The following is an 8,979-nucleotide window of genomic DNA, read 5'->3' on the forward strand; positions in this document are numbered from 1 at the left end:
TGGAGACATGTCCCAGTAGAGACTCTAAAGCATGGAGACATGTCCCAGTAAAGACCACTAAAGCATGGAGAATGTCCCAGTAGAGATATTAAAGCATGGAGACATGTCCAGTACAGACTCTTAAGCATGGAGACATGTCCCAGTAGAGACCTCTAAAGCATGGAGACATGTCCCAGTAAAGACACTAAAGCATGGAGACATGTCCCAGTAGAGAATTAAGCATGGAGACAATGTCCCAGTACAGACTCCTTAAGCATGGAGACATGTCCCAGTACAGACCTCTAAAGCATGGAGACATGTCCCAGTAGAGACTCTAAAGCATGGAGACTGTCCCAGTACAGACTCTAAAGCATGGAGACATGTCCCAGTAGAGATCTAAAGCATGGAGACATGTCCCAGTACAGACTCTAAAGCATGGAGACATGTCCCAGTAGAGCTCTACAGCATGGAGACATGTCCCAGTAGAGACTCTAAAGCATGGAGACATGTCCCAGTACAGACTCTTAAAAGTCTTCACGGTCACATGACTCAGCTGAGCATCGCAGAGTCCACATGTTTTATTGTGTCTCGAAAAACATTTGAGATATTTAGACGAACTTCACTGAAGATGAAGGGATTTTCAGAGGACACACTGCGTGGATTCCAGATAATGAAAATATAAGAAATGTGTCAGGAGAGAAAGACGTTCAGATCAACAGGAGGACCAGAAAACAAACCAGATGTCAACAACCCAATACAAACACACACAGGGGAAAACTCATGGGTCACATGAGAGGAGCGCTCCCATCTTAAGGAGGACTGTCTGTGTTTGCTTTGGTGAAACAGGAAGACGTTACAGTTTGATTAAAGCCACCCGTGTTTGTAATTGAAAATGTGCAACAAACAGCTCAGACCTTACATTTGACTGTGAGTTACGTCCCTCTGAAAACACATTTCAATAATGAAAGAGAGTCATGAGCTTTATTAGAGTCTGGGAGTCATCAAACTGTCTGCAGTCACTCTTTATCAAATCAATCCTGTGAAATAAAGACAGTCTTGGCTCATGCAAATATTAAGCATCGTTGTGGGATCACTGGAAACATCCAACAGGAAGCAGAACAGAAAACATGGAGTCCAGAGGGGAGATGGACGGAGGAGGCAGGAGCTGACTTTATGACTGGTTTATTTCAAACAACCTCTTTGACCCTCGCACCTGGATTATATTCAGGATAATCATCAGAAGTGAAGTTGGACTCACCCTAAATGTGTATCATGCGCTAAAGACTATTCCCCTCAAGTAGCCTCGCCCCTTTGCCCACTTCCTGTTCTAACCCTGATGTCTCAGTCCTTCCTGTTAGCTCTAGCAGCATTATAAACGGAGAGTTCATCAGAGATGATTCTCAGCTCCTCTGAGGTGGTGGTTTTCCAGCATCCTCTGTTAGTGACTGCAGGAGGACCTCTGATATGAGGACATGTTGAATACCTATTAGAGTCCTGGGGTAGAAATGCTCTGACTCTCAGAGAGAAGTAGAATTCTGACTTTTTCTCACAAAATCACAACATTTTAAGGAAAAAGTGATCATTTTGAAAAGATAATTGGATAAAGTCGAAATTTAGGATTGAAAAAAGGCAGACATTTGAAAAGAAGCATTTTTTTAGGAAAATAGCAATAATTTTGAACAATAGTCGGAAATTCAAAAAGTTTTCCCAAAAACTTGACTTTTATCCCAAAAATGTTAAAATCTTGACTTCTTTCTGATACTTCTCAGAATTCTGACATTTTGATCAAAATCTAAATTTCTCCGTAAATCTCAAAATCAGATTTTTTTACAAATTCTTAAAAAATGGTAGTGACTGCAGGAGGACATTTGACATGAAAATCTGATATGAGGACGTGTTGAATACCGCTGTAGAGTCCTATAGTGTAGACTCTCTGCTATGAGGAGCTGCGAGGAGAACCAGAACTTAAGAGCCGGACTGCAGACTGAAGCTCAAGAGGACACTTTAGAATTACCCTGTAGTCTGGTGGTGGAGATGCACTGCCAGGAGGGGCTATGAAAATAACATTTGTTGGAGAAAATGTGTGGGTATTTGAGGAAAATCAAGAATATGTTATTTATTATTTTATTTATTATATTATATTTGACACAGCAGGTGTTTGAGGGTCCCCCAGGTCTTGGGTTTCCTCATAAAGCGTCTCTCTCATGGTTCACGGCAAACTGTCACACACTGACCTTAATTAAGTGTAATTCTGAGCCTGTATTGTTGAGCGGAGGCCCTGCGTGCCAAGCGCCGCCGCCGCTTTGTGTGCTCTCTCTGCGGGGGGTCACATGATCACATGATCAGATGATCACAACACCCAGTGGTGCTTCCTGTCTTCAACAGTTTATCACAGTACTGTTTAAGTCCAAAATGCATTCATTTAGACAATATTTAGAGATAAACCCCCAACTCAACATCACAGCTAATCCAGGGGTGGTCCTACAGGGGGCGCGGGGCATATTATTCCCCAAAATATTAACCCTTGAGCCCCACCCCCCCCCGAAATACTTCAGGCTTAAACTTGTCAGTAAACTCTGAAGGCCTTTTCCTCAGAGTCCTGTCCTGAGGACACCATTTTGATCATATGGAGAACAAACACAGTAAGGATATCTTTGGAAAGCTGAGAACCTTCTCTTTTCAATGAGTTCTAAATGAGTGTCAGGGTGGAAGTGGCTCATCGTGGAGTCAGTCACATTTTGGACCCTCTGAGAGGGAGCAGACCTCAGTGTGTCTGGAAATGATCACTTTTAAGAAAAAGTGGGACATTCTGAGAAGTCGAAATTTGGAAAAAACGAAGTTTGAAAATAAAATCAAAAGGAAAAGAATCGGGAGACAAAGAATGTGACATTTTGTAGAAGATGATTAGGATTAGGATGATTAAAATGTGATAAAAAGACCAAAACAAGGACTCTTGGAAAACCATTTTAAACTATCATAAAAACTTAGAAAGGGTAGAGCACCAAATATATACATATAAGTACAGAATAATAAATACGGCACAGTCTTAAAACAAACTGTGTGTGTGTGTTTGTGTGTGTGTGTGTGTGTGTGTGTGTGTTTGTGTGTGTGTTTGTGTGTGTGTGTGTGTGTCCTGCCAGTGAATCATCTTTATGTGCTAAGATCTCAAGGCAGCATGTGACAGAGCGGAGCTGAAGGATGAACACGCTGTTTCTCATCATGCTAACCTTCAGAGTGTTATCCATACCCCCCCCCACAACCTGACTCTGACCCCAATCATCCCGTCTTCCAGCTTCTGTTTTCTGGCTCAGAATATTCCCGACTGTCTCTGAGTCTTCCTGTGCCCTTCTTCATCAATGTTTCAGAAGAGATGCTGTTGGTTCAGGAGTCGGGGGGTCAGTCCTCTCTGCAGTGGGGAGATGAAAGGAGAGGTACAACTGAAATGTCCTGGCGGTGGGGGGCTCGAGATCCGCGTCGTCCGACTCAGAGATATTTCTACGAGACGCAGCTGGGAATGTGATGAGTCTTTATGAGGGGAGCAGAGTGCTACTGCAGACGTTCCTTCAGGAGGAAGGTGCTCGGATGGGAAACAGATAACGCCTAACCATCAGACTGCTGCCAACGCACGGAGGAAATATGGAGTTAGAGGAACCAGAAGTGCTGTGAACACACTCCAAGCCCTCAAATAAATACATTACTAACTGAGGATAGACACAGGGACGGGGTTTTGGTTAACCTTTATATTCTGTCAGCGTTATAACGTCCCAATGAAGACTTCATCCGTCTCTCTAACAGGTGGAATAACCCCGGAGTTCGTAGAGGAGATGAAAGGAGCTTCCTTTGTTGTCTCCTTAAGGAAACACTGGACTGTCCTTTGGGAACGGAGAGGAGAAAAAGGCCGTCCCATAATTCCTTGCAGCAATATTTAGAGAGACGCAGCACTCAGCCGTCACCGATGAAGAGCTTCCAACTCTGACTCCTCACTTCCTTAACCACTTCTCCGGTTTCACTTTCAGAGAGGAGGATAAAGCAGCCATGGACAGGTAAACACAGAACACAGGAAGTAGCAGGAGGCTGTGGCTCAGTGGGATAGTGCACTGATCACTGGATCAATCCCCACTGCAGTCAGCGTGTCGTTGAATCCCTGGGGAAGACCCTCCCCCGCTCATGCTCCTATGTGGATCGTCCTCAGCATCTGTGAGTCGCTTTGGAAAGCCTCTAAGTGACATGTGCAAACCAGCAGGTGTGTGTGTGTGAGTGAAGGTAAAGTGTGGAACCTGGGAGCCATTTAGCTTCAATATCACTTCCAATATACTTTGTTTGTTTTGTGTTTAAGTTTTTCTTTTGTCTTCTGTTTCAAACTGTATCTGAACAAGGTGAATCTGTTTAATGGAAGAAGACCATTAATAAAAAGTGTGAATAAAACATGACCAAACGTTTCCAAACAAAGTAAGAACTCCTCTGTGGGACCAGTAAGAGCTCCTCTGTGGGACCAGTAAGAGCTCCTCTGTGGGACCAGTAAGAGCTCCTCTGTGGGACCAGAAAGAGCTCATCTGTGGGACCAGTAAGAGCTCCTCTGTGGGACCAGTAAGAGCTCCTCTGTGGGACCAGTAAGAGCTCCTCTGTGGGACCAGTAAGAGCTCCTCTGTGGGACCAGAAAGATCTCCTCTGTGGGACCAGTAAGGGCTCCTCTGTGGGACCAGTAAGGGCTCCTCTGTGGGACCAGTAAGAGCTCCTCTGTGGGACCAGTAAGAGCTCCTCTGTGGGACCAGTAAGGGCTCCTCTGTGGGACCAGTAAGGGCTCCTCTGTGGGACCAGTAAGAGCTCCTCTGTGGGACCAGTAAGAGCACCTCTGTGGGACCAGTAAGAGCTCCTCTGTGGGACCAGTAAGGGCTCCTCTGTGGGACCAGTAAGAACTCCTCTGTGGGACCAGTAAGGGCTCCTCTGTGGGACCAGTAAGAGCTCCTCTGTGGGACCATGTTGGACCAGTAAGGGCTCCTCTGTGGGACCAGTAAGAGCTCCTCTGTGGGACCAGTAAGGGCTCCTCTGTGGGACCAGTAAGAGCTCCTCTGTGGGACCAGTAAGAGCTCCTCTGTGGGACCAGTAAGAGCTCCTCTGTGGGACCAGTAAGAGCTCCTCTGTGGGACACAGAGGTCACTCAACAGTGTTTCATTATAATATCGTTAACTTCAGTTCTCAAAACTCGTCAAAGTCCTTTGAACCAATGTAGAGCTGCGATTATTAGGAGGTTAATCTGTGGGAAACGTCTCCAGGTCGTCCTGTTCTTCATTGTGAAGTCACTTCAGAAGACCTTTGTTTTATCCGCTGAACAGGGTTTATCAGGAACCTTCACACAGATCAGAGTCCGGGTTGAGGATTGGGAGGATGTGCTCTGCGACCCGAGGCCAGGCCGTGATTCGTGACGTCTCCGGAAACGTGTGTCTGTCCCTGAACGCATCACACGTAGATAAACAGATAAACAGATTTTATGGTCACAGAACATCCTGATCCTCATGTGATGATAAAAATACATCTGTTCGGAAACTCTGATGATTTATCCGTCTCTCTGAAGAGATTCAGATTTTATTCTGACCTTCAAATATCAAGTCAATACTTCCCCACTAAAGTTGTTATAATTTACACAAAAAAGATCCTTGTTTTTGCAATCAGTTGAAAATTTGGAATACAAAAAGATGTCATATTTTACAGTTTCTCCTGTCGGGCGCAAGGAGATTTTGGGGGGACAAAACTTCAGAGAAATGATTTTGACAATATGTCCTTACTATTTGTCTTACTGTCATAATTAGCATTAACCATAAGCTCAAATATGAACTCTCAAACATAATACAATGTAAGTATGTATGTGGATTAACAAACCAATTGGTATAAAAAATATTAAATTGAATATAATAATTGTATTTTTTGTATAAATGGGGGGGACAGATCAGTGTGTGTGTGTGTGTGTGTCCGAAGAAATAGTTATTCTCCAAAATGACTCATTGACCATCCCCAGCTCACCCCCAGTCACCTCGCCCTGAACCCGGTCGCTGTGTGTTGGTGTGGAAGCAATGACTCTTCAGTTTGTGCACAACTCTTTGTGTAACGCTGCAGGAACAACAACAGAGGATAGCTTTGGTCGCGCAACAGAAAGACGGTAAATAAACATCCATCAGGCAGCATCCTCTCTCACCATGTTAGTGACCGGGTAAATGAGTCTGAATCAATCCTGCCAGTCGGACCTTCTTCAAATTGTGAGCTGTTTTTCATGGGATCGTGCTTCAGTCATTCGCCATGTTTCAAGAAAAAAGCCTCCTTTAGCTTAGTGGTGGGGACGTGAAGTCATGTGACCGTGCTGTAGTTCCTTTAGAGCCCAACATTAGCCTCCTTTAGCTTAGCGGTGGGGACGTGAAGTCATGTGACCGTGCTGTAGTTCCTTTAGAGCCCAACATTAGCCTCCTTTAGCTTAGCGGTGGGGACGTGAAGTCATGTGACCGTGCTGTAGTTCCTTTATAGCCCAACATTAGCCTCCTTTAGCTTAGCGGTGGGGACGTGAAGTCATGTGACCATGCTGTAGTTCCTTTATAGCCCAACATTAGCCTCCTTTAGCTTAGCGGTGGGGACGTGAAGCCATGTGACCGTGCTGTAGTTCCTTTATAGCCCAACATTAGCCTCCTTTAGCTTAGCGGTGGAGACGTGAAGTCATGTGACCGTGCTGTAGTTCCTTTATAGCCAAAAATTAGCCTCCCTTAGCTTAGCGGTGGGGACGTGAAGTCATGTGACCGTGCTGTAGTTCCTTTATAGCCCAACATTAGCCGCCTTTAGCTTAGCGGTGGGGACGTGAAGACATGTGACCGTGCTGTAGTTCCTTTATAGCCCAACATTAGCCTCCTTTAGCTTAGCGGTGGGGACGTGAGGTCATGTGACCGTGCTGTAGTTCCTTTATAGCCCAACATTAGCCTCCTTTAGCTTAGCGGTGGGGACGTGAAGTCATGTGACCGTGCTGTAGTTCCTCTATAGCCCAACATTAGCCTCCTTTAGCTTAGCGGTGGGGACGTGAAGACATGTGACCGTGCTGTAGTTCCTTTATAGCCCAACATTAGCCTCCTTTAGCTTAGCGGTGGGGACGTGAAGTCATGTGACCGTGCTGTAGTTCCTTTATAGATGCTGCCTTCACGGACCAACTCAGAAATATGACTTCCTGAAGCTCCTCCGTTCAGGTAGAATGGAGGTCAGGGTCTGCAGACTGAAGTGTTTCTGAGACTTTCTGGAATTCAGTGAATACAGCTGTGCGTCGTGTTTCCAATAAATAACCGGTAAATAATTATCCAATAAACCTGAACCTAATATGTTTGATCTTCTTTTAAAGTGATATTTCCTACATGTGAATACAGGTGCGGACAGGATCTCAGACAATCTGTGAAGTCTTTGAAGAACTTTCTGTAAGTGTTGTCCCCAGGATTTATCAGAGCGCTGAACAATGACTCTGCTCCTCCTCTTCCTCGGGCTTCCTCTTTGGGAGGAGGCCGGCTGCCGAGAAACCAGGAACAGTTACTGGAAAATTGCAGCAAACATCTGAACACAACATGGACAATTTAAAGATCTGTGATGACAGTCCAACTGATGAAATGCTGCCCCGATTAATATAATTCTCAGAAAACTCATTTCAATGATTTGAAGTTACAGTAAACTTGCAGTCTGTGAATCAAAGTCCATTCATTTGTTTTCCTGAGAATCCAATCATCTTTTCCTCCTGTAAAACATTTTTAAAATGTGTGTTTAAATAAGCAAGTGTCAACAGAATCAAACCAATGAAGAAATCCATCCATGCGCCAATCAATGTAAAACTTTGAGGGATAAGGGAGTCCTGAGGAGCCCGGTCTGTGTGAAAGCAAGACGTAGAAGTAGACCCTCTTGGTTTTAAGATACAGGCAGTTTGGTTTCTGGGCTAAATTCTGTTTCATTTAGCTGATGCTTTTATCCAAAAGGATGTAACTCAGAGCAACAACAAGCAGGTATTTAAATCATAATACGCCAAGAACATTTCCTCATAGACTTCTATACAATCTGAGGTAATAAATCCAGAGAGGAGCAGGAACATTTTCTCGTAGACTTCTATACAGTCTGACTGGTAACCAAAGGACGCCCCCTGCTGGACGTCAGAGGGGGTGCAGGTCCCTCTGTACTTAATGTGCAGGATCTAAATCCCTCTTGTAATTGTTACACATCTTGTGTTTCAGTGAGGTAAACCTGAAGTCCGTCGTGTTGTTTTGAGTGTTTCTGAAAAACCGATCAAACTCTTGGGAACAAATCACTTCCCTTTAGACATGTCAGAGGGACTTAATGGCAGGCGGGAACAACATGTGTTTCTTTGGGAAGCATCTCAGAGCTCCAGCCTCTGCCCTCACACATTCTGTGTTTCTGCTGTCTGTGTATTGACATCTAATCAGAGGTTTCTGCTTACCTCTGTTGCACAATGCTCAACTGTTCCTTTATATAGATCTGTGTGTGTGTGTGTGTGTGTGTGTGTGTGTGTGTGTGTGTGTGTGTGTGGTGTGTGTGTGTGTGTGTGTGTGTGTGTGTGTGTGTGTGTGAGTGTGTGTGCGGAAACATCAAACAAATACAAACAAAGTTACAATAAAGACTAACTTGTAAATAATCCAATCCAAATTAACCCTGATTATTCCTGAGTGTGTGTGTGTGTGGTGTGTGTGTGTGTGTGTGTGTGTGTGTGTGTGTGTGTGTGTGTGTGTGTGTGTGTGTGTGTGTGTGTGTGTGTGTGTGTGTGTGTGTGTGTGTGTGTGGGCTGCAGCCTGAAGTCCCTCCCCCCCTGCAGCTCTCCTCTATATATACACTGAGAGAGACGGAGAGGACGAGCTCTGCAGCGCCTCACTGGCACACACACACACACACACACACACACACACACACCCTCACACACACTCTTAACTCACAGGGAGCGTGTGTGTTCAGCAGAGAGGGAGAACGGGCGAGAGACTCAGT

At 44.9% G+C, this 8,979-nt stretch overlaps 1 protein-coding gene across 1 annotated transcript in view; it reads left to right on the plus strand.

Moving 5' to 3' along the window:
- The first annotated feature begins 8,868 nt into the window (after nucleotides 1–8,868).
- hsd11b2 (hydroxysteroid (11-beta) dehydrogenase 2) overlaps nucleotides 8,869–8,979 on the plus strand; it is a 23,180-nt gene continuing 23,069 nt past the window's right edge. The window contains 1 exon segment of the mRNA XM_063882256.1: nucleotides 8,869–8,979. This exon segment is cut by the window's right edge and continues 276 nt beyond it. The gene's annotated coding sequence lies outside the window, so the exon portion shown is untranslated.

Source organism: Eleginops maclovinus, chromosome 4 (assembly GCF_036324505.1).
Source record: "Eleginops maclovinus isolate JMC-PN-2008 ecotype Puerto Natales chromosome 4, JC_Emac_rtc_rv5, whole genome shotgun sequence".
Classification (NCBI taxonomy): Eukaryota; Metazoa; Chordata; class Actinopteri; order Perciformes; family Eleginopidae; genus Eleginops; species Eleginops maclovinus.